The sequence below is a fragment of the Cygnus atratus genome, chromosome 2 (assembly GCF_013377495.2).
Source record: "Cygnus atratus isolate AKBS03 ecotype Queensland, Australia chromosome 2, CAtr_DNAZoo_HiC_assembly, whole genome shotgun sequence".
NCBI lineage: Eukaryota > Metazoa > Chordata > Aves > Anseriformes > Anatidae > Cygnus > Cygnus atratus.
Window position 1 is genome coordinate 148,570,544 of NC_066363.1, and position 22,315 is coordinate 148,592,858.

At 47.8% G+C, this 22,315-nt stretch overlaps 1 long non-coding RNA gene across 1 annotated transcript; it reads right to left on the reverse strand.

Annotated features, from left to right (window-relative positions):
* Nucleotides 1-20,665: 20,665 nt before the first annotated feature.
* Nucleotides 20,666-22,210, reverse strand: LOC118252680 (uncharacterized). Its single transcript, XR_004780210.1, has 2 exons — nt 22,072-22,210; nt 20,666-21,289 (listed from the first exon to the last, which is right to left on the reverse strand). It is a non-coding gene; the product is annotated as an uncharacterized LOC118252680 (long non-coding RNA).
* Nucleotides 22,211-22,315: the final 105 nt, after the last annotated feature.

A 22,315-nucleotide genomic window follows, 5' to 3' on the forward strand; every position in this document is an offset into this window, starting at 1 on the left:
CATAGAGAACCCACAAAATTTTCTCGGGATGCTCGCCTCCACGTCTGCAGCAGGCTCCGGCCTGGGTCACTCTGTATTTCGCTTACCTAAACATGACCCCGACAGCATCAGTGGGGTGCAAGGAGCATCACTGCCTGACGGGGAGCGTGGTACCAAGCTGCCTGGGGCCGGCAGGCTCTGGTGGGTGGCCAGCGACTGACACAGCCATGGGAGCAGACTGCAAAGGGCAGCGGGACAATTTGCCATATAAAAGCTCCCGTGAGTAGGGGAGCGTTGTTATTAGAGATTTCCGATTCTGACTGTTGGTAGGATGCACAACTTTTCCTAAACACAGCCTGTCCAGCTGCATTCCTGAAGCACACATTCTTTGCCTGTGTAGCTCGACCAGAGAGTGGCCAGGAATAGCGCTGTGGCTTCGCATGGGACCTCTCCCAAACACATCTCTAACTGAACAGGGCCACTTGGCCCGTGTGCTTGAACTTGGACCAGGCAAGAAGAAGAATCGTAATTACCATTTTTTGGGTCATTTTTTACCCATCGCTATCTATTCTTTATCCTTCACATCTAAGACTTACGCTTTCAATCTTTCAGCCTCGTTTTCTGTTTCTTGAGCATCTGACGGGTGCTGTGCATGTACTGCTGCTCTCTGTGGTGCTGTGCACTGATGCTGGTGAGGAGGGACAGCAGAGCAGCCTTCTTGGGTTCGTATAGTTAAGGTCTGCTGCTGTGCAGTAGGAGGTACTGATTCCTGTCTCTGAAGCCACATAGCTGGGATTCAGCTGGCTACTTGCAGCCACGAAGAATGCTTGGCTGGGAGGGCGACTGCCTGCTTTCTGATTTTTATCGTAAGTCTTGTGATAGCTGGCTTGCTTTTTGACAGCCCCAGTTTCTGGAGCATAGTTTTGGGGTGAGAAGCTCAGCGTTTGGTTTAAACCAGAATGCACATTTGCAGCCCTGACAGTTTCAGGGAGATGCTGCAAGGTTCGTCCTGTGTGTTCACCCATGACTCAAAATGCAAAAGGCAAATGCAAAACACTCAGTGCTTTGGACAAGAAGCCAATTATATATATATATATATATGCATATATATATATATATATGTATGTTTATTTAAGACTAAACTCTGTTTTTTGAGTACTTGGCACTGGCAGTCCCGTGGGGAGATGTCCTTGTGCCAGGCCTTTTTGTTATGGAGAGGCTGCCCATGATTTTGAGATCCAGGACTGCAGGGATCTAAGTGCCCTGGCACAGGTGACAAGTTCTCCACTTTGCTCCCAGGAGGTGCTGAGCAGGGCAGAGTGCGGTGCTGGGCTGACCGGCCACCACTCCTGCCCAGCACCTTTCAGAGGGAGGAGACACGAGATCGGTTTGGCTCCTTTCCCTTGCCCTGCCTATCAATGCCCACAGGCAATTTTAATGCCAGTGCTCTTCATCTAAATCCATACAAGTAAGACATTTTTATAACCTTTTCCGTTTTTGATGACCAGCTGTGTGAAAGAGAAATGCTGTTTTCTGATCAGCCCTACTGCTGAAGACCACGGAGCCTCTGAGCTTGTCCCTTCCAGCAGATAACACGAAGACATCTCTTCAGGGCTTTGGCTTCACCCCATCAGGCTTGCTGTAGCTCCAGCAGAGGCAAAGAGTTTGTAGCTCAGCAACCACAGTTTTTAATTCTCCTTCTGTGCTTCTCTTTGCTGTGTGCAGACGTAATCACAGCGGTCAGTCCTTCCCTTCAGCTTCCCCCTTGCTGCCTTGTGATGTTTACATGGCGTGTAGTGTTCTGCAAGCTTCAGATAAACAGAAATAAAAATCAGTGTTGGTTGGCTTTATAGGAATAACCCCCGGAGTCAGCAGCCACTCACTGGTTGTAACCTTTAACTTTCTCACCAAGAAGTGACTTTATAGAGGAAACAAACAGTATCGACTTTGGGTTCCCACGTGTCACACTGTTTTCACATGAAAGCAGGAACAAACTGAAGGCAGCACGGGAATGAAGCAATAAAGCATCTGGGCTTTCTTGGCCAGGAATGGAATAAAGCGTGCCTGATTTTTCCAGGAAGCAAGAGGATTTGCAGAGAAAGTGCCAAGGAGTCACAGCAGCATCTTTGTTATTACAAGGATGGGATTTTCAGCACACACTGTGCCGAAATGATGATGGGCAGCTACTACACTTGTAGGCTCTCATAGTCTTTCTCCAGGTAGTGGGAGCCCAGCCCCTAGAAGATGCTGTAAGAAGGGAAGCAGCTCAGAGGCGGCACAAGAGCGATACTCTCCAAGGTGTTTTCCATCAGCCCAGAGCTGGTAGCTACAAGGACGAGGGACCGCGCTGGTACCTGCAACAGGACAAATGAAATCAGGAGTTGGAGTCCATTTTTCTTTGGTTGTAGTTTCCTCTTTTTCCAGTTTTAGCTGGAAAAGAGGCAGTCTTCTTCTTGTAAAACAGAAGGAAGATCTAAGCAAAATAAAACCTATCGTTATAAATATCTATTGAGTGGCTTCATCCATATTTTAAACTATATTTAAAACTGTGCAGTAAAAAATGCAACTTGCTCTGAGGGTTTTCCCATCCAAAAGGCAAGCCACCTCTCTTAATCAGGGTTAAAAACGTAACAACGCAACCTTGTGCTGAGTTGCTCATCTCAACACTTGGCAATGGGCTGAAGCATGTTTTGGAGAGTATCGCTGGGTCCTTTCCCAAAGATAGAGGCACAAGCTGTACCAATCCCTTGAAGTCACAAAAAGGCCCCTTTAGACTTTGGCAGGGATCCAGGTGCTTGGAGCTGATGGAAAAATAACGAATCCCTGCCATAGTAAAACCGAGATACGGGGCTGCGTAACTCAGCAGACTCAGCAGGATCATAATTCAGAAGCCCAAGCAGGCCACCTGCATGGCTGGGACATATATATATATATATATATATATATATATTTATGTATATATTTGGCAAGAGCTCGTGTGGATTAAGAGTCTTTGAGCTCTGCAAAAACAGTTAGGTGCTCTACTCAGCCACCACACATCCATCCTAAAGGGAAAAAACAGTTACCTGTCATCCCACTTTGGCATGTGGTAAGATATGTGAGCTGTTGTGTTAGGTCTATAGGCCAGTTCAGGAGAAAATTCTGCCCCCTGATCCAAAATGCATCACCGGGCCCAAGACAGACCCTTTCTTTGGCTTTTTGGCAGCTGAGCTGAGCTTAACAAGTCCGCGTGCACGATGAGAGCTGCAGCAACACGGTGGCTCCACGCTCTTCATGTGCACCGGCTGCAGGGTGATGCAACCTGCCTTAAACTCCTTAAACTCGGTCAAATTGCCTTGCCTTTCGCTGGGGGCAGAAGTGTGCTCAGGGAGGGCCACCTTGGCTCCGCTCGCAGGCAGGAAATTGTTAAACTTCAGCCATGCACTGGAAGGAATCTGTCGGTGAGCCTGTCCCAGCCTGGTCTTTGGATTGCAGATCGCCAGCAGCAGGACTTGCCTTTTTTTTCACAGCTAAACTCTCCAATGTGATTTCCCACCCATATCGCATCAAGAAAGTGAGTCTCCCTAAGTTTGCATTTAATTTTAAGGTTCTTCTACTCTAACACACCGCAGGTTTTTCCCAGCCTAGGTGGGACAGAGCAGCAGTATCTGAGCGTGCAAACCAGACTCTGCTGCTGCCAGAACGGCTAACGTGGCCTCTGCGGCTGCTGCTGGTGACTCTCCCACTGATATTAGCGGAGAAGGTTTTGTTCTTAAATTTGCAGCCCGTGTCCCTAAGGAATACCCTAACTTGAAGCACCGCGGTGGTTCGAACAAAGTTTCTTGCTTGGTAGTCTCCTTCCTCCAGCCCTCTTGTCAGGAGGCAGATCTGGTGGCCAAGCACGGAGCACTTCCCAGCAGATACTGTGCTATTTATTGTTGAACGCTGCGCAGGGTGTGCTGGCTTTTCAAGTGTGGCCACTGTAAGTGCACCAGCTGGAGCACGGGGGAGGGAGATGCTTCTAGGTCCAAGCTGAGCCATCAGCTATTCCATCGAATGTGAAACTGGTGCAAGAGCTCATTCATACTTCTGCTGAATGTCCAGCGAGCGCTGCGGCAAAATTAATTCCAGATAACGCAACCAAGGTTAACTTCATGGAGAAAAACTTGGAAATTTTTTTGGAAGGGGGTGTGTGTGTAAGTCCATTTAGCCATGCCCATTATGGGAAGGATGTTAGCTCTGCTGGGGGAGGATAATGACACACGGAGCCTGACTGAGGTCTTGTTGTGTGTCCATGGAAAATAATTTTTGTTTAAGGTAGTGTGCATAGCACAGGAAACCTTGAACAGGTGACAGCTGACTGAACAGACAAGTTTTTAGGTCTCTAAGCTGTAAAAACGCATGAGAAGGTAATTGCTTACCTTAAACTACCTGAGCCCAGCCTTTTCCTCCAGTTTCCAGGTGCTCACCTTGTACAAAGCAGCTATCGCTGACTATAGAAGCAGGCTGTGTGATCATACCTGGGTATAACTCTTCCAGTTAAATTAGGGCATTGTAACAGTGTACACAATATACAATCCTGGAAGCCAGAAAGTAAATTTATAACTTTTCCCATAAAACTGATTTCACAATATTTTTGGAACAGGCCTTCCTGCTGTCTTTTGAAGAAAATATTTGAGCTGGAGGGAGAAAGAGAAGGTAAATTCAACTTAAAATCTTCAGGCCCAAGATCAGCCCCCAATCTTTACTATCACCAGAGTCGGAAGCCACTTTATCTTCTGGTGTGGTTTCACTGTAGCTGCAAGCTTGTGGGAATAGCTGAAACCATGAGAACAGTTGATCCCATTTATCCCATTTCCACCCTTCCTGATGCTGGGGTTTGTGTGGGATTACACTCAGACATGTTTCTCAAGAAAAGTCAACTGGGGATATACCACTCAACTCCCTTATCTTGACGGATCTTCAAAGCCATCCCCTCCCCAGATCCCCAGCCTTATCTGGATATAAACAGAGATGCTCAGTGCATCTCCGGGACATCCTTCCTACATGTTCAGGCCGAACAATAATCAGCTGTTTCGGCAGCGGAGGTTGGTGTAAAAATGGATTTGCTGAAAGATTTGTAGGCTATGGAGAGGGGACAGAATGGAAAGAGCAGATGGAAGCGATTCTCAGAGAGGAGGGAGATGGGGGGTCAGTCATGCTCCCTGTTGATCCTCCTGTACTGGGGTGCATGGGGTCTGCAGGGGACGTTGCTAAAGACTTTAGGGTTTAGATGATGTCAGTTGTACCACAGATTGTGTGCCACTGAGTGCTGTCAGAAAGACTACGGTTCCCTCTAGAAAGAGGAACCCATTTTCTCTCCCCAGGGGCTGAGCTACGGAGAGCAGAGCATTACAGTGCTGATCTGACTAAGCTGACATAATAGGCTTCAAATAAATAAGTCGTAGGCAGGCAGTAATTGCAGGAACATGGGCTTAGTGGTGAAAACACAGATCGCCACAGGTATGCCCCGGGGGCAGAGGGCATTGTCCCTTCCTTTCCTCCTCGCCATGTAGAAGTCCGTTTTATAATTTACAGTTACAGCTTGACTGGCACTGCAGACCTGAACCAACAGATGAAGTGAAACCTGATAGCCCCTCCCTGTTATTTAGAATAATATTCCAGAAATATCCCCCTGTTCCCCAGGCATGGAAAGCACAAAGGGCAGAAGAGGACATGGCCTCCCAAATGCAATGACTCCACCTCTTTTTCCCCCAGCTGTAGCTTGGTCTTGTTCTGACTGTCCATACAATGTACAAATGTTTCTATCTTTAACTGAAGAAAGGAAAAAGAAAAAAGGGGCATCCTCTATTGGCAGGCAAGAGGGCTGTCTGCAATGTTTCCAGCAGGAAAAGGTTAAAATCAACTTTATGGCATTTTTGTTGCTCTGCTTTTCTGTCCTTTTCTATGGTTTGTCTTCACGGCCACAGAAGGTGTTCTGTGGTTCACCAGCACTAAGGACTCTCCTTATATACATTTTTCCATCTCCAGGGGGGTTTTGGTCTTTACCCATGAAATGTCTCAAAGAGTTGGCAGCATAAATGCATTAACTACAGGTTCTATAATGTTTAACACATACGTGAAAAAGTCAGCTCTGGAATTATGCCCCTTTACATCTAAACCTGTTTTTCTGACTAACTGGATATATGCACATGGATATCTCACATGGATTTAATTTACTTTGTCCTATACAGTCCAGCAGCAGCAGCCAGTCTGATAGCATTTTTTTTTCTTTTGTACCCCCTAGGAAATGCAACATGGAGCTGCTGTACAGCGTCATGGCTGGGACAAACTAACCTCATGTAAAGGACATTCAAAACAGCATAAAATGAGGCTGCACTTAAAAGCTGGTGCAACATTATTCCTGCAGTTAAACTGACACAGTGTCACTGAGACCATCGATCTGGTTTGCTGGACTACCAGAGAAGGATAAAAACTCCAACTGGCAGAAACCAGAATTTCAACCCATGATTTATTTCTCGGAGTAAATTCCAAGACTAAAGCCCAGTTCTGAGTACAGGAGCCCACCCAGTAAGTGGTTGATTCCCTCTGCTGGGAAGCGATAAAAGATGTCACTTTTACCAGTGAACCAGATGGACATCTCTTCTCAGAAAACTTAATTGTGAACATCAGAGGCATCGTGATATGTAGTGTTCATCTCCCTGGCATGTTGGACAAAAACAACCAATCCATAATAATAAGGTAATTGGCTGTAATTTATCATGTTAAGCAATCTGGCCCCAAAAGTCATCAGACAATGCATGGGAGAAGTTAGCCCCTAGCACATGCAGTCACAGCTTGTGTTAGTGCTGCAGGTGGTACCAGAACTGCCCCTGGCTCAGGCAGACTACAACATTATCCCAAGCACACAAATGTCGTGGATCCACTGAGACCAGGATTTGGGGCGTGGAGGAATCCTGCTGGTCTCCCCTTTAGTGCTCCGGCCAACTTTCTCTTTCCCCCAGATAAAATGCCCTGCAGATCTAATGGCAGAATTTGGCTCTCAGAGCTAGAAATCTTCTACTGTAGCACAAGCAGTATCCCAAAATAGAAAGAAAAATGAGAAACCAGAAATGTTTTCTTCTTTCAAAAGTTTCTGCAGGAAGCTAACACCGAGAAACCGCCGAAATGGCTCACTCCCAATTACCTCTCCTGATCTCAAATGCTCAAAAGATCTCTCGTCCTGAGGTCCAGAGGGACCTTGATCTTATGCCTGTGGCTCTATATCACTAGAAACCACCTTAAGGTAACCGAGCTCAGGATCCGGTCTTTCTGTATGAATCAGTTTTAGGGAAGCTGACAGCTACAAATCCCCGTGTTTTTGTTCTGATGAAAACAGCCTGAAGATCTAAATTTAACAGTTGATTTCACAATACTCGTTTTGGACTGTAAGTAAAACCACCCTTGAAAAATAGCATATAATAGGAAGAAATATATTCTCTGGATGCTTGAAAAGCAAACCAAAAAAGCAAACAGGACAAATTTATCCTCATTCACAGCTTAAATTGCTTCTGATGGAATAGCTTTCTGCTCTCTGCTCGGGATCTCGGGATGAATACTGTGAATAAAAACGTCAGTTATAGAAGAGATTCATAATTCCTGACCCCATTTCAGAGGGAGACACAGCACATATCTGCACAGTGTTCTGGTCAAGGGAAACAATGCCTGCAGATCAAATCTGAGATGGGAATGTGTTTTTTTTTTTTTTTCCACATTAACAAGACAGAATATTTAGCAATTTTTTTTTGAAGAGAAGACTCTTCTTCATGCACAGAGTTATTCTGATGAATTTCCCCATGTGGACAAGTAATCACTATCACTTACCCCACAGTCACATTACTACACTTTAACAGTGTGAGGAGACCATAAAGTGGATGTAAATATAATTTATACTTCGAGAATGGCGTATATCACCCCCATATTATGAGGCAATTTATTGTAAATGAGAGTGGGGCCTCTCCAGTGAAAATCTGCTCTGAAGAGTGACGAATGGCATCTTACATTTGCTGCTTCCTGACTGTATTTGAAGCAAGGTCTGCTTTCACATACGCCAACGTGGACAGAGAATGCCCTGCCTCCTGCTCCTCCTCGTGCCTTATCAGCAGCTCACCAGGCGCCACAGACACAGACGTGCAAGTTTGTTGGAGAGAATAAGATGCGCATGTGTCCTTGGAAGCACGATTTTTATTTGGGAACATCTAGGAAAAGGCTGGAATTTAGCCTGAGCCTTGGGTGCCAGCAGAGTTTGTCAGCCCAGTATTTGGGAAAAAAGTCGTCGTGCTTATAAACTGAACACAGCAGAGAAGAGACACCAAGAGAAATTGCACAGAGGCTTTTTGCAATACAGTGTGCCACGTCACAGCCCCCCAGAATAAGAGATGTGCACCCACTGTGGCTCAGGACCTGCCTTTGGCCACATCCTGATGATCCAGGGGGTGACAGAGGTGTCCCTTCTTCCTGTGCATGTTTACAACTGCATGGACACCTCAGAGGAGCTGGCTGGGAAATGGCTGTCCAGGGTATAGGTACGGCCCAGGCCACTCTCCTGGGCCTGGTCTCAACCTCCCCCATCGTGGGGTCCTCAGGGTGCCATCCAGACCCCCAGGGAGACCCTTCCCAGGTTGGTAGGACACTTAAGCCTGCAGGGAGACCAAGGCATCCTCCTCTTGCACATCCTTCAAGGAGGTCATCTCCAAACCCGCCTGTCCACTCTGGTGGTGGGTGACACCTGTGGCCCACCACCTCTATGCACATCTTCTCTCCTAGGAGAGCTCCTCCTGTGTCCCCCAGAACTGCTGCTGGCAGGAGGGCTGGCTCTGCAGCGCTTGGTGTGGCCGTGGCAGGCAGCTGGGAGCAGTCGGACGAGCGGCACTAATGGCAGAAGAATGCGACGTGCCCCCGGGCCTACGAGGCGGCCTGCGAGCAGGCTCAGCCCTGCACGGCTGGGGCATTGCTCCCTCTGCCACGTGATGGGTGAGCAGGCGGTGTGGCATGCTGCTGCTCTTCACCTGCTGTCAGGGCTTGTCTTGAGAGGTGGTGTGCCAGTGCAGAGCATGATGTGTCCTCAGGTGTCCCGCTGGAAAGTCCATCAGGCTCTGCCTGGGTTATCAGCTCCGCTCCTTGACCACCCCTAGCTCCTTGGGAGAGGAAGGGCTTGCTAAACTTCACCAGGAGGAGCTGAAATGGGGCTGGGAGTTTGCCCTGTGGTCATGTCTGTGCGGCAGTCCCACCCCATGTAGCTGTGCTCCCTCCTGCCTCCTTACATCCCACTTCTGCCTCAGGTAGAAGCCTGCTCGGCAGGTCCCAAATGGTAATGAAATCACCTCTTTGCATATTGGCCCTCAGCCTCACCAGTCACCTGGACCTCTGGGAAATTTGGGGCTTGACTCTGCTTTGCCATATTCACACTTACCTAAGACAAGAAGACCTTTCTCGCTTGGGTCCTGGTTCTTTCCAGGGGACAAATACTCCCCGCTACAATAGACTTGGCATCTGCCTTGGAAAACCTGTGGGCTCTGGTCTGAGCTTCAGCCACTGGTAGCCCCAAGCTGCCTCTGTAAGACCTGGGAATCTTGAGAAATTTGCCTACTCCTTGTGCTAAAACTAGAGTTAAATTCTTCAGAACAGTTCGAGGTGAGGCTGTTAATGAAAATTAAAAAACATCACATGTCATGAGAGATCTCTCATGGTACTAGAAGTGCTTTTGTTGACAAAAGCCAGCTCATCTGATGGAGTTAGTCCGTTTAACCTCAGTTTAGCATCAACGAGGCTTTGTTGATTTGCACATGCAGAGGATTTGGCCTCAGCACCCAGTCCATATCATTTTATAGCAGATAATGAATGCAGAATGTCATGCTTGCTTTCCCTGCTCTTCTCTGAAGCTGCAATGCTACTGACCTGAAAACATTTTCCCACTATTAAACTTTCAATCAGGACACGAGTCCTTTTTAAGATGATGAACAACACACGCTGCCTTCTCTCTGTGTGGGAACAGCTTTACTGTACCAAGAGGAGGTGTGATCTTGACTTTATGTCGCTAGAAGGAAGGCGGGATAGTGATTTCTTGTGGCACTGACTCATACATGGTACGTTTGCACTCCTTTTCACATCTTCCTCCTGATCCTGTTTTAGGCTGCATTTCCATTACTCCTCCACCCTGGGGGAGGAATCCTCAGCCAACATAGCTCTAACCCGGAAACCACAGAGGATGAAAAGACCTTTCATAGCAGTAATGATGCCACGTTCCTCTCCTCTGCAGCTGCATTTTGAAAACAAAAGACTAGGAGGCAAAGTCGCCACCCACAAGCAGAACTTGCAGCTCTGCAGCCATCGGGGACTGGTGCAAATGGGCCTAATGCAGATGCCAGAGAACATAATTCCTATTGACGCAAGGGAACAACAAGAACCAAAGCTATAACCTAATCTAGGGTGAGAACAATGTCCATTTTTTGTATATTTAGCAAGGATAGGCTCGGGCCATGCACTGAGAATTTAGCTTTGCCCTAAAATCTTCGCATATTTGCAATCAGTTGTTTGGGTCAATCTATTGTAAAGGCTGGGGAATGTCTGCAAAATATGTGGTGGATGCACTTTGACCTGGTTGCACCTTGATAGACACCCGTGCCTAGGTACATATTCCACCTGTATTAAATATTCCACCTCCTCGTCAAAAAGATATAAAGACTCGTGGAAACACATGCAGTAGCTAGGTGTTATTTCAAACAAAGTGTAAAAGAACAGGTAGAAGTCGACGGACTGATGACTTCTTTTTATGACAGTGTTTTGCTAGGCCAGATTTACCTGTGCGCCTCAGGGCTAAGTGCTCCTTGGGTCTTGCTTTTCCAGCACAGATAGCACTTTTGAACTGGCAAAGGGTGGGTGATTGACATCAGACAGAAGGCCTGATTTCATCAAGGCTTTGGTATGCCGCTTGCTGGAAAATCTATTCTGATAAGTGCCATCCAGTGTTATTAAACATGGCACTGAAAGATAAACTAAGTCCCTGCCAAGGAACTGCCGTTGTGGACTTGTTTGCTCTCTGCTCGTACAGACAGGCCTGATGTTAGTCATTGATGGGAAAAGGTCAGTGGGACTAGGAAGGGCCTGGCTGCATCTGGCCTTAGCTGCTGAAAGCCCCAGCTGCATAGCAGCAGTGTAACTAAGTAAGCCTGGTATGTAAAAATCCCTCTCTTCCTTCTCTTGGACAGACTCAAGAGCACAAACTGGAAGTAAAATATGACCCAGAGCTGTGTGGTATTTCATGTGCACTTGATGTCTCAGTGCCCGTGTGAGGGGCGGGATGGTGCAGAATCAAGTTGGTGTCCACAAGATGCCTCGGAGCTCCTGACACCCCTTTCCTTTACCTAAAGCTGTCTGAAATGTCTATGGAAAACCTCTCTTAGCATTCCTAGGGACTGTGTTTCAGACCTTGTGCTATTTGTTTTCTTCTTCACCTGCTAGGAGTTCACTCCCATAGCTGCCTAGTGCTTGATAATCTCCTCTGGACTGCAGTGCTCTGCTTGGGTTTCTGTCACTGCCTCTGCGTGACTTGTCCTCTGCTGGCCAGGAGCTTGCAGGGTCATGTGGGACACCCGCGCTGGGATGGAAACACAGGGATGGGTCATTTCTTCTGAGTCGAGCAGGCTCACAGCTGCACCACCCAAAAATAAGGGCATCATTTCAAACAGCATTGGCACTCCCGAATGTGTTTGTCTTCTCCAATGTGCTGGGTAGGGAAGAGATATTTTCCCCCCGGCATGGAAAGGAAACAGGAGAACTGAGACACCAACGCCCACATCTACAAAGGTATTTAAGCACTCGCTGGGATCTGGGCACCATGGCCAAATGGTTTGTTGATAGTCACACAGTCTGGGACAGCAGGTGCCTAAACCCATGTTTCCAAAGTCCTAAGCTCCAGCCCTTATCGCAGGATTGGGTTTCTCCAAAACTCCTTGCAGGACCAATCCTAGGAAAGGGCTGATGTTGCTGGTGCCAGTTCCTCTGGTTACTTTTCCCGGTGCCCCATGTCCCCAGGCACTGACCCACCTCATGCCGCGCGGGCTCCTTGGAAGGGGAGCGCTGAGCGCCCCGTGGTGCCCCGCTCCGCTTGTCCCTTGTGGGTGCCGTGGGGAACCACCTGTTGCTGTAAATCTGGTGGCGTTTCCTCATCTCCTCCGCATCCCCTTTCAACTGCTGTAACTACATCTGCGTGACCCGTTCTCTCCTGCTATGCAGAAACTTGGGCAGTCACACGGGGACATGTGGGGTCGCTTGTACTCTCCTGACCTCATAAATATAGCATGGTCAGTTTATTCCCAGAAAGTATGGTTTACATATGGTTTTCCTTTCGTTATTTTGGATGTAGCAACCCGTCAGCTAGAAGGGCTCTGCTTGCTCCCTTAAGCAACAGCAAGTCAGTACCTGACCTGTTTAGAAAAACATAAAGGAAACAACAGGGATCTGGAGAAATCTTCTGATGCAAGATGCTCGCTGAACTGCATGTGACCCTGTGAAGAGACACATTAGCTTAAAATATTACTACATGTTATTTAGTGAAGATAAAAGAATATTAGAGAAAATATACAAGGTTTGAGGTCAAAGATCCCGGGGTAGTCCATTTCCCATTGAAATCGAATGGCCAAAATGAAGAGGTCAGCAAAAGTTTGCTTGGATTTGGACTGAGAGAAAACAAGGGAAGCTCTTTGCTCACTCCAGGGAGTGCTGTTATCAAGAAGATCTCAGCATAACAGACCGAGGCCAGGATTTTCATACGGAGTTAATTGGTTTGCTTGCCTCTCTTGAAACACGCTGAGCAGAGCTGCTTTTGGGAAGGTGTGAGAAGCCACGGAGCACCCCAGAGATCCACGCTGCTCCTGGAAATCTTAACCAGCACCCTGAGTCTGATTTGCTGCATTTCACCCATCTGCTGTCACATCAAACTCCGGGAGATAAATGATGAATTTTTGACGTGGGCAAACGTGGACGAAGTGAATGCTGTTGAACCTTTTCAGTGCCCTCTGGGGCATCCCCACTCAGTGTCCCTTTTTGCGCCAAGACAGGCACGTAGAGCCCAAAGTACGGAGATGCCTCATGCTGGTTTTAAGATTTCAGGATGCGCTGAGCTTACCAAGGCAGGTGGTGAGACCTTGGGAGCGGTGCTTGGAAGACAAGGTTGAAGGACTCCTGCAGTTCACAAATGCTACTTTGGAACTGGAGAGTCAAGTACTGCCAGTTCCTAGAATCAGCTTAAAGTTAATAGAGCGATGGCAGGTGCCCAAACATCCTCGCAATCCACCATTTGCAGGCAGATTTCATCACAGAACAGACAAAATAAAATGGTTTTTAAAAACAACACATCCTGCAGGTCTCTGCCCTTGCCACTGACGATATGAAATGAAAACTACCAAAAAAGAAAGGGGGGAGAGATGAATTCTTATAAATAATGTAATTGGATAACCTTGAAAGTGTCAAGAATGTGTGAGACTTTGATGCATTTTTATCCTTTTAAAATAAAACAGATGCTGAGGGGAGGTTATAGGAAGGCGTCTCAGGAAGGCTGGTGCAAAACATTGAAAGAACTGATTTTTTTTTTTTTTCAAGAAAAAAGCAAAGATCTGGTCCTGTGTACGTGGATGTAGTAGTGTATGCTATGGAAATATGGTGTTTTGGCATGACCTGCAATTGCAGACTTGGAAATGAAACAGGTTTATGGAGTGCTCCATACACGTTACTCTGTATTTTTAAAAAAGGTTTCAGATGACCTCAAAGGGAAGGTTTTCATATCCAGGTATCTGGTGGGAGACTTTTGGTTTCCTTGAGAGACTGCCTCCAGGCAGGAAAGCCCCTGCTTAAGTAACACTGTTCCTACTGCCGAGGCATGGTCCCCCTGCAGATGCTGCACGTGTTCGTGTCCTTTCCATACGGCCCGTTCTTCTCCTGGAGGGTCTGTAACTCCATGCTCAATCCATTCCTGATTTCTGTGGAAAGCAGTGTACTAAAATGCATTGTAATGAAAGGAGGTGGGGTCTAACTTCAGCCCTGCTATTTAGAAAAGCTTTTTTTTTAACATTGGTGGTCTTTAAAGGAGCATTACATTTTTTTTTTTTTTATTTTTGACAGTCTCACTCAAAATCAGACCTCTATTCATTTTATGACTCTTTGCCTTTATCCAGCAGATTATCAGTTCGTTTTAGTTCATCATTATGCTCGTGTAAGAGCACAGCACTCTTTCTGCAGGTGTGATTACTTCCTAAACAGCAAATAGCTGCAGTGGGACTGTACAGCAGATGCCTTTGGCAGTTTACAAGAGATGGCATTTTTCAGGCTCTATGGATTCCTTTGCAATGCCTCTGTGGGGTTGGTAGCATCCTTATTTTAATCTCATGGCAACAGAGACACGAAAGAAGTAACGTATTTTGTCCATGATCACTCAGCAAGTCCCATTCCTTCTCACTTGACTGATGATGCCACCTAACTCTGCTGCTGATGTACACTGACAAATTAAATCTCACATCCACTAGTAGTGATAATAGGAGTAAAATATAAAATAGATTAAGAAATGGATGTCAGGGGAGTCCCACTGGTGTACCAGACACTGGGATTAATGTTTGTCTCCAAAGGGATGCTTTGTACTGTCCTGAAAGCATAATCTAATCCCGTGGGTGGATAAAAAGCAAGAAAGTGAGAATAATGCTCTCGAGTTTCTGGCTCCTTTGTCTCCATCCCTGTCTTGGGCAAACCTCCTCCGCTCTGTGAGCAGTTAACTGAGTACAGATCTCAGTATTCTCCTCCCTATGGTTTATTATGAATTTATTAAGAAGAAAAATCCAATCCCTTCAGCGATGAAAATTACCCTCATTTGCCTATAAATAGGCTTAACCTCTTAAACTGTTTCAGATGCTGCTGATTCACCAATCTGATCTAGATCTTCAGATGTTCTCTGCTCCTACGGCTCCAGGGCAAGTGACTCACGCTGTCTGCAAGTGCATATCCCGCTGAGCCTGGCAGCGTGATTCTGCTGGCCGTGTCTGCAGATTTCTGGTGAAACCTGGGCGAGGGATTTTCTCCTGATCGAGGTGAGCTCGCCAACATCCTGCAGCCCCAAGTGCTCTGTTGTATTTACATGAAAATGCACGTATTCGCACTAGTCCAGCCACAGATCAGCAGAGGAAAAACGTGTCCTAGAACCAAGGAAATATGATAAAGGCAAAACCCTATGGATTCGTGTAATCACTTCCCCAGCTGCGTTTCCCTTCCCTGCCTGACAAGCCTAGGAACATCTATCTGCACTACCTGTCACCTTACCTTTGAATTTGCCTTGGAAATATGAAAGGGAAATGTCAAAGTTATTTCCGGACAACCTAAATGGCTTTTATAGTTTGTTCCTGGAAATCAGAGAGCCCTGGGCTGGCTGAGCGTTCCTCACTCACTGTAAGATGTGTTTTTAAAAGCAGAAAAGATTTACATTCCCATTTTTTTTTCCCAGTTCCAGGAATTGTCCCAACCCTTTCTTGGGGAGGGGGAAAATCTAGATGTCGAAAAGCAGCAAAAAATCTCTTATCCTAGGTGTGTTTTAGGGTAGCCGTGTCCTTCCAGCTGTGGGTCACCTGGGGAGAGAGGAGGTTGGTGTTAGCTGATGTCTGGCTGCCCCACATGCTGTGCTTCCCTGCGCTCCTGGCTCTTGTCTGATCCCGTTTTTGTGCTCATCTGTGGGAAGAGCTCTAGCTCAGGGAGCCACTGGGAAGAGCTGAGTTTTGGCTTCAGTGTACTTTGGTTATCCAGGTTAAGGTGTAAGGTGTTGCTCTTGCCTAATGCATGAGCTGGATGCTCTCAAACTCCAGCTGATGATGCTCTGAGGATCAACTGTGTCCTCTGCTCTGAGTCTATTGCAAGATCTTTGGGGTAAGAACCAGTGTATTTTACGTTGCCATCACAAAAAAAATGGACTCTCAGCTTGAATTAACTGTGATTAACTGTACACGTCATGTTTCCGGCCTTTAAAAACATAAGATCAAGCTTGGAAGGGCGAACACGCTTTTGGCTTCTCTGTCAGTTGCATTTCACTCTGCAAGCACCCCTTCTTTCACTGGGCGTTTTTCTCCTGAGAAAACTTCCAGAGCCCTGTATGACTGGAGAAGCAACAGACAACAGACTCCTTTTACTGGCATTTGTTTGAAGTTACAATGAGCAAAAAGACAACTCTTGTAGGCCCTAAACAGGGCATCTCAGCTAGAAGCCTTCAGCTAGCATCTCTCAAGCCCAAGGATTGCTATATTACAAAAAGGACGAATGCTCCTTTAAAAATATAGTGTCTTGAAGAACATTTGTACGGCCTCTCTGTTTTCGTAGAATCGTTTAGGTTGGACAAGACCTTCAAGATCATCAAGTCCAACCATCCACCTGACCTACCGAGCCCCAGCACTAAACCATGTCCTGGTTCAAGGCTTGAGCTGGTGCCCAGTTAAGCTGCTGGGATTCTTCTCCTTAGGATGCCCTGCCCACGTGTGTACTCCTTGCACGAGCATGTGTTTGTTCATGCTGTGGGTGGGGAAATGTGGGATCCCATTAATGGTTAATCCAGCTGCAAGATCCTCTGAAGGGATGACCCAAGGTCTGAAGCGTGGCCTGAAGCCCACAGCTGGAGGCCCCATAGACACAGCCTGGGTGACAAAGAGACCTTCCAGCCTTTTGCCCAGGATGAACCCCGGGGAAAACACCTGGCAATGGCAGCAGCAGGAGTTGTCCTCTGCCATCGGCATCCTACCTGTGAACCTGAGCGCGCAGCAGCGGCGTCTCCTCCAGCGGCTCAGCACTTTGCGTGTCTCTGCCAGGTGGCAGTGGGCAATGGCCACTCATGCCCTGACCCCCTGGGCTGGCTTCCCGTGTCACAATTGCTAATGCTCCTCGTGCCAAAGGCAGAATTTTCCTGACAGGGCCACGCTCTGCAGTGTTGAGGCTGTCTCTAAGAGTAAGAGCCCTACCCGGGGAACAGATAAACAGAACAATGTTTGAGCCTCTGGTACTCTTTAATGTCATTTGGGGGGAAATATATGTGTCATAACAACATAAAGCAGGCGTATTTCCTTTGCTTTCGATCCACCTAGTGCCAGGGTCCACGTCATTTCAGCATCAAAACAGATCCAGCAAGTGCATGGTGACTTTGACTCACCCCGGAGCTGCCCATTTTGCCCCCTTGGTACATATTTGCCTCTTGCCTTCCAGCCGCTTTCCTCGCCCCTGTCAGCTGATGTCACATCTGCTGTGGTTAACATCTTCATTTTCATTGGAAACCCCTGGGAACCGGGCCCTTATTTCCACATACCATGCACATCAAAACGGTTTAATCAACCCTATTGATTCCAGAGCTGGCTGTTAAGCTGGATAAAACCGCGCGCTTTCCCAGCACCGAGGGTTCATGGCCAAGCTGCACATTGCAGAAGCCTCCACACAGTTTGCTCGCCGCTCCTCTGCACTGGACATGTTCCCCTGCTGTCCCCCTGCTCCTGCAGTAAGGTATCAGGACTCAGCACGAAGGCTCAGGTTGGTTTCAGCTGTTTTTCCGGACCAGGAGCATCCCATCAGCTTGAAAACACCTTTAAAAGGAGTTGAGTCCTCAGTGTTGTTCCCTGCTGTCCTGGGCGGTCGTTGCCACCTCAGGGCACCTGCAGAGCACATCTGCTACGAATTTTGGCCTAAGAAGGTGCCCAAGAGCAGGGAGAAACCTCAGCAAGGAGCCAAGACCTGGACAAAATTGGTCCTTAAGGCTGTGGTTGAGCTGAGGAAAGCAACGTGCCTCTGCTTTGACCCAGTGTGTCTGCTTTAGGGAGGTGTGGTGGAACATGGCTTATTCATCAGGTCCGAGAAATAAGCTGAAGAAGACTAGATATGGGAAGATGGGATATAAGAGGATGGGTTACAGATATCTTCCTGAACAGGTGAAGAAGTGGAGCAGATTCTGCCCCCTTTCCCCACCTCCAGCAGTACTTTACCCCATCGCTCGCCCCCGGCAGCTGTGGGGATGCCTTGCATTGGCAAGCACCACGAGGTATGCACCTCGAGGCCCAGGACCGCTCGAGACGTGCTGCTCCTTCCTTTTCTTGGAAACGGGTCTTGCAACACGAAAGCAGTGCAGGCAAACAAAGAGGCACCCAGCAAAGTGACAAGCGGCAGCTGGAGCACGTGAGTGCCTCGCGGAGTGACAGGGCAGTCGGGCTCCTCGCTGCTCTGCTGCTGTTTTGGAAATCTCAACAAACAGATGAGGCCGGATCAATCTCAGTGCCCTGGCACCAGCCCTGAGCAGTCCTGCTGACTTCGGTGGCAACCTGAGATACCTGTTCCCCCCAATGCACCATGCTTCGTTTGCACCCTGGGCAAGCTAGCCCGAGATAGCTGCTGAAAACATCATTAGTTGCCCGCTAATTAGCGGGTCTCAGCTCCTTTGCTGGTGCAAGCTTGCACCTAGGAATTTGTGCTCATTTGTGCCATGGAGAATAAAGCTGTTTAATTTCTGTGGGGAGCTTTCAAGCAGCTGGAAAAAAAAAAAAGTATGGATGTTTATATTTTGAAACAGGGATTGTTTTTGCCACTGTCAATTATTAATGGCTCTCAGGTCAGGCTAAGGAACAATGCCAGGGATAAGTTACCCTGTAGGCTGCTCAGATATGCTCTACCCAATTGTTTCCTTCTCGGCTACAGGACTCACCTCGCAGTGAACTCCTCGACGGTTGGAAAAAAGGACTGGCGAGGGGCTGAACTCGGTGTGCCCGTTTATTTATGCAGCAACAGCTTTCCTACTTTGTCAGGTGTGTTTAATCAAAAAGAAGCAGGAAATGCATTATAATTATAAACATTTATTAGTGCGCAAGAAAAAGGCTGCCCTTGGAAAGGATCGTGTTGTTTGAGAAATGGTTACAGTGAGAAAACACAGGCTTAACCTACGAGGCTCTTGGCTAAGATCAAAGCAGAGCTGCCTACCGCCGCAAGCTGTCTGTGCGGCGGGGTTCAGCGTTGAGAGCGCAGCAAGGGAAGTGGAAGAAAGCAAATGCTATCATCTCCTTTCTTCCTTTATTTTTTTTTTCCTGAAACTTTTCCCCTAGTCTAAAAAATGACTCAAAGGCTAAATATTTGCTATAAAAATTAATAGAATTAGCGAAGAATCCAGCTGAGAACACAATAATTAGGGCCTGGTCCAAAGCCTGTGGAGAAATTCATTGTTTTCAGCAGGATCTGGCCCGGGGCCCCAGTGAGCCAAAGCAGAGATGAAGTTAAGGCACAGTGCTGGGAGAGCCTGCATCTCCCGCAGTCTTTCCATGCGACCTTGCCCAAACTTGCACACGTTGCTCAGTCCTGAGGCCGGAGAATGACTGAACCCAAGCTTGCAATCTGGCAAAAAGCAAATATCCTGCTGGGCTGCGAGGCCGGGCGGGCGGTAGGTAGGATGCAGGAGGGCTTCACTGTTCTGCTCAGCACCGCCAGGCTGAGCCAGGGCGCTGCGCTTAAATTAAAAGAAGCAAAACAAAACAAAACAAAAAGACAAGCTGGAAATTGTCCAGGGGAGAGCAACAGAAATGATCAGAGGTCTACAAAGATGACTTACGAGGAAGGATTGAAAGGGCTGGGTTTGTTTAGTCTACAGAACTTGAAACGCTAATAAACTTTAAAGATGTAAAAAAGTATATGATACTACAAAGGGTAATCAATTGCCCACCATCTGGGTGGGGATAGCTGAATGTACAGCAAAGAAGATTCAGGATAGCTACTATTAAAAGCTAAGAGGTTAATAAAACTCTCCAATATGTTAGGGAGGGAGCAGAGACTCTGTCATGGGAGATTTTCAATGCGTTAGATATGTACCTGCCACGAGGGACTGGGAACTCGCTGTCCCAGAGAGCAGCCCGCTTTCAACCTCTTCACCCTACAGTTTCCATGATCTGGAGACTGTCTTGGGACACCCGGGCATGAGACCTTAGAGGTGCTGAGCCTTCGCAGCCCTGCCTGATTTGGAAAAAGGCAACAGCTGTTCAGCCCTTCCGAAAGCTGACCCCCAAATCAAGGATCCTTTCTGAAAACCTTTTTTATTTTATCAAATAGCTGCTTCCACATGGGGACGTGGTCATATTTATGAAGCACCTTGCTTGTCTCCCGTGGTGGTTTCCCATCTAAGTGAGCACTCAAATGTTGAAATGTTAGGACAATGAGACCTCTGGAAAAGCATGTGGTGGCTCAGAGTGTGTTCAGGGTACTGGTGGCCCTGCAGACCCTGTTCAGGGAAGTCCCCTTCTGACTTCTGAAGGAGCCCTTCTGAAGGAAGGGTTGCCATGTCTGACCTGTTAGAAGAGCTTTCACCCATTGCACCACTGGGCACAGCAACTGCAAGGGTACGAGGTATCGCTCTAGGTGGACCAGGAGGTGGCCAGAACCTGACCAGAGAGGTTCACCCTTCCCTTCTCCCCATGGTGCTGGCCCCGAGGCTGGATGGCCCTGCCCTGCAGCTGCTGGTGCTGCTGCCCCTCTGGCTCCAGGGGGCTGAGACCCAGCGAGCCAGCGGCTGCCTGCCCTCGCCTAGATGCCTGCCTCCGTAACGCTCAGCGTGGTGCTCTCCTTTCAACCCTTCCCACAAAGGCCTCGGTCAGAGTTTGCACCAAAGCCAATCAAGCACAGGACAGAAGGCTATCAGAAACCACGCTTTTTATTTACTGCCCAGGGAACACAAATTCATTGAGTTACGGATGTGAGGAGAGGACCCTGTGAAGGGAAGGAGCAGGGTTTACAGCTGGAGCAGAGCTGGCCACAGCCCTTCGCAGCACAGGGGACGTGGGGGTGACGGGAGGCTCCCTGAGGGCTGGGGGAACGACGCTGTGCTCAACGCTGCTGCGACTGCGCCTCCTCATTGCACTCCTGTTTCCTGCCCAGCTTCAGCTGTGCAAGGCACTGTTTTGCCCCTGCATGTACACCGAGAAAATTGGTGGTTATACGATACGGGAATTAAACAAAAATGGCCTGCTTCCAAGCGAAAGCCAACGGCTGTGGCAATGGTTTGCAAACATGGGGTTATGACCCCAAGTCGGCTTTTTTTTCTTGGTTCTGGGTACAGTCACGAGCCTGGCAGGAATCCGTGTCAGCTAAAATGTGTGGCAGCGACTGGCGTCTCCCGGAGTCTTGGAGCTGAGTGGGGTCACAACAGGAAGGGCTTTGGGAAGGCGGTACTGAGGGGTTAGGAATAAACATCTCCCCTGGGCAGGCTTTCCATAATTGGCCATGACAAGGCTTCTTTCTCCAGGGAGCTGGAGCTGGCCTGTGAGGAAGCAGAATGAATCATTGCTCTGGTCCAATTTGGCAAGTGCTGTGATTTAGCCCTGCTTTTCACGGGAGGAGATGATGATATAGACTGAAAGGCAGGAGAACCCTAGCCAAAGACTTCCGAGCTGGGGGATGAGTTTGGGTTCCCACTCATTTTTTGCAGGTTTACTCAGATCCTTAGAAGGAAACCCTGGCAAAAACTGCTGGTACAAAAACAATTCCCTCTATCAACAATGTAGAGGGAACAATGGGGACTCCTCAATGCAAAGCTCGTACAAACAATTATAACCATTTTATTTTGCATTGTTAAAACAGCAGTGGATATCCAAGTCCTCCTTCCAGCCCCCTGCTTCGTTAACTATTTCTGTTAACCTCCTGCTCCTGGATACAGATTTACAGGAGGCGATCACAGTGGCTGGAGTTGGTGTCCTGCAACATGGTGATGACCACATGGTTGTGCAGCCTCCTGTGAAGAGGAGGGTAGAGTGTGGTTTCCTCAAGCCACCTTATGCCCTCGAAAAAGTCCTGCTTTCTTCCCAGTACAAGGAAAACAGGGTGTAGTTTATTCTGTTCCTTTTCTAGATGTTGGTCACCAACGCAACCTTAAAAGCTCCTTGCTATTTCAACAGTCTTACCAAGCCTGCTAACCTGATGGTAGTTCACAGCCTGTTCAGTATCTGATGATTAATCCCCTCCCATTAAAAATATGCAGTTAGTGGCAGAACCCCACAAAAATACTGGCGGAGCCAGAGTTGATTTGCCAAGTGGCAGACTTACATTTGCTCTTCTTGGAAAGCTGGTTTCCTGTCACTGGCATTTTCTCATCACTGCCTTCCAGTGGTTTGGAGAGAGGAGAAAGGGAAAAAAAAGAGCTCCTCCCAAATACCGCTGCTCTTTTACATCCCCTCCCTCCATGTGCTCCCTCTGTTATTCCAGATTTCAGGAATGACATCACCTGAAGAGCTTCCCAACCAACCCCACTGCTATCCCCAGTGCAAAGGGAGAAGCAAGCTTCCAGAAA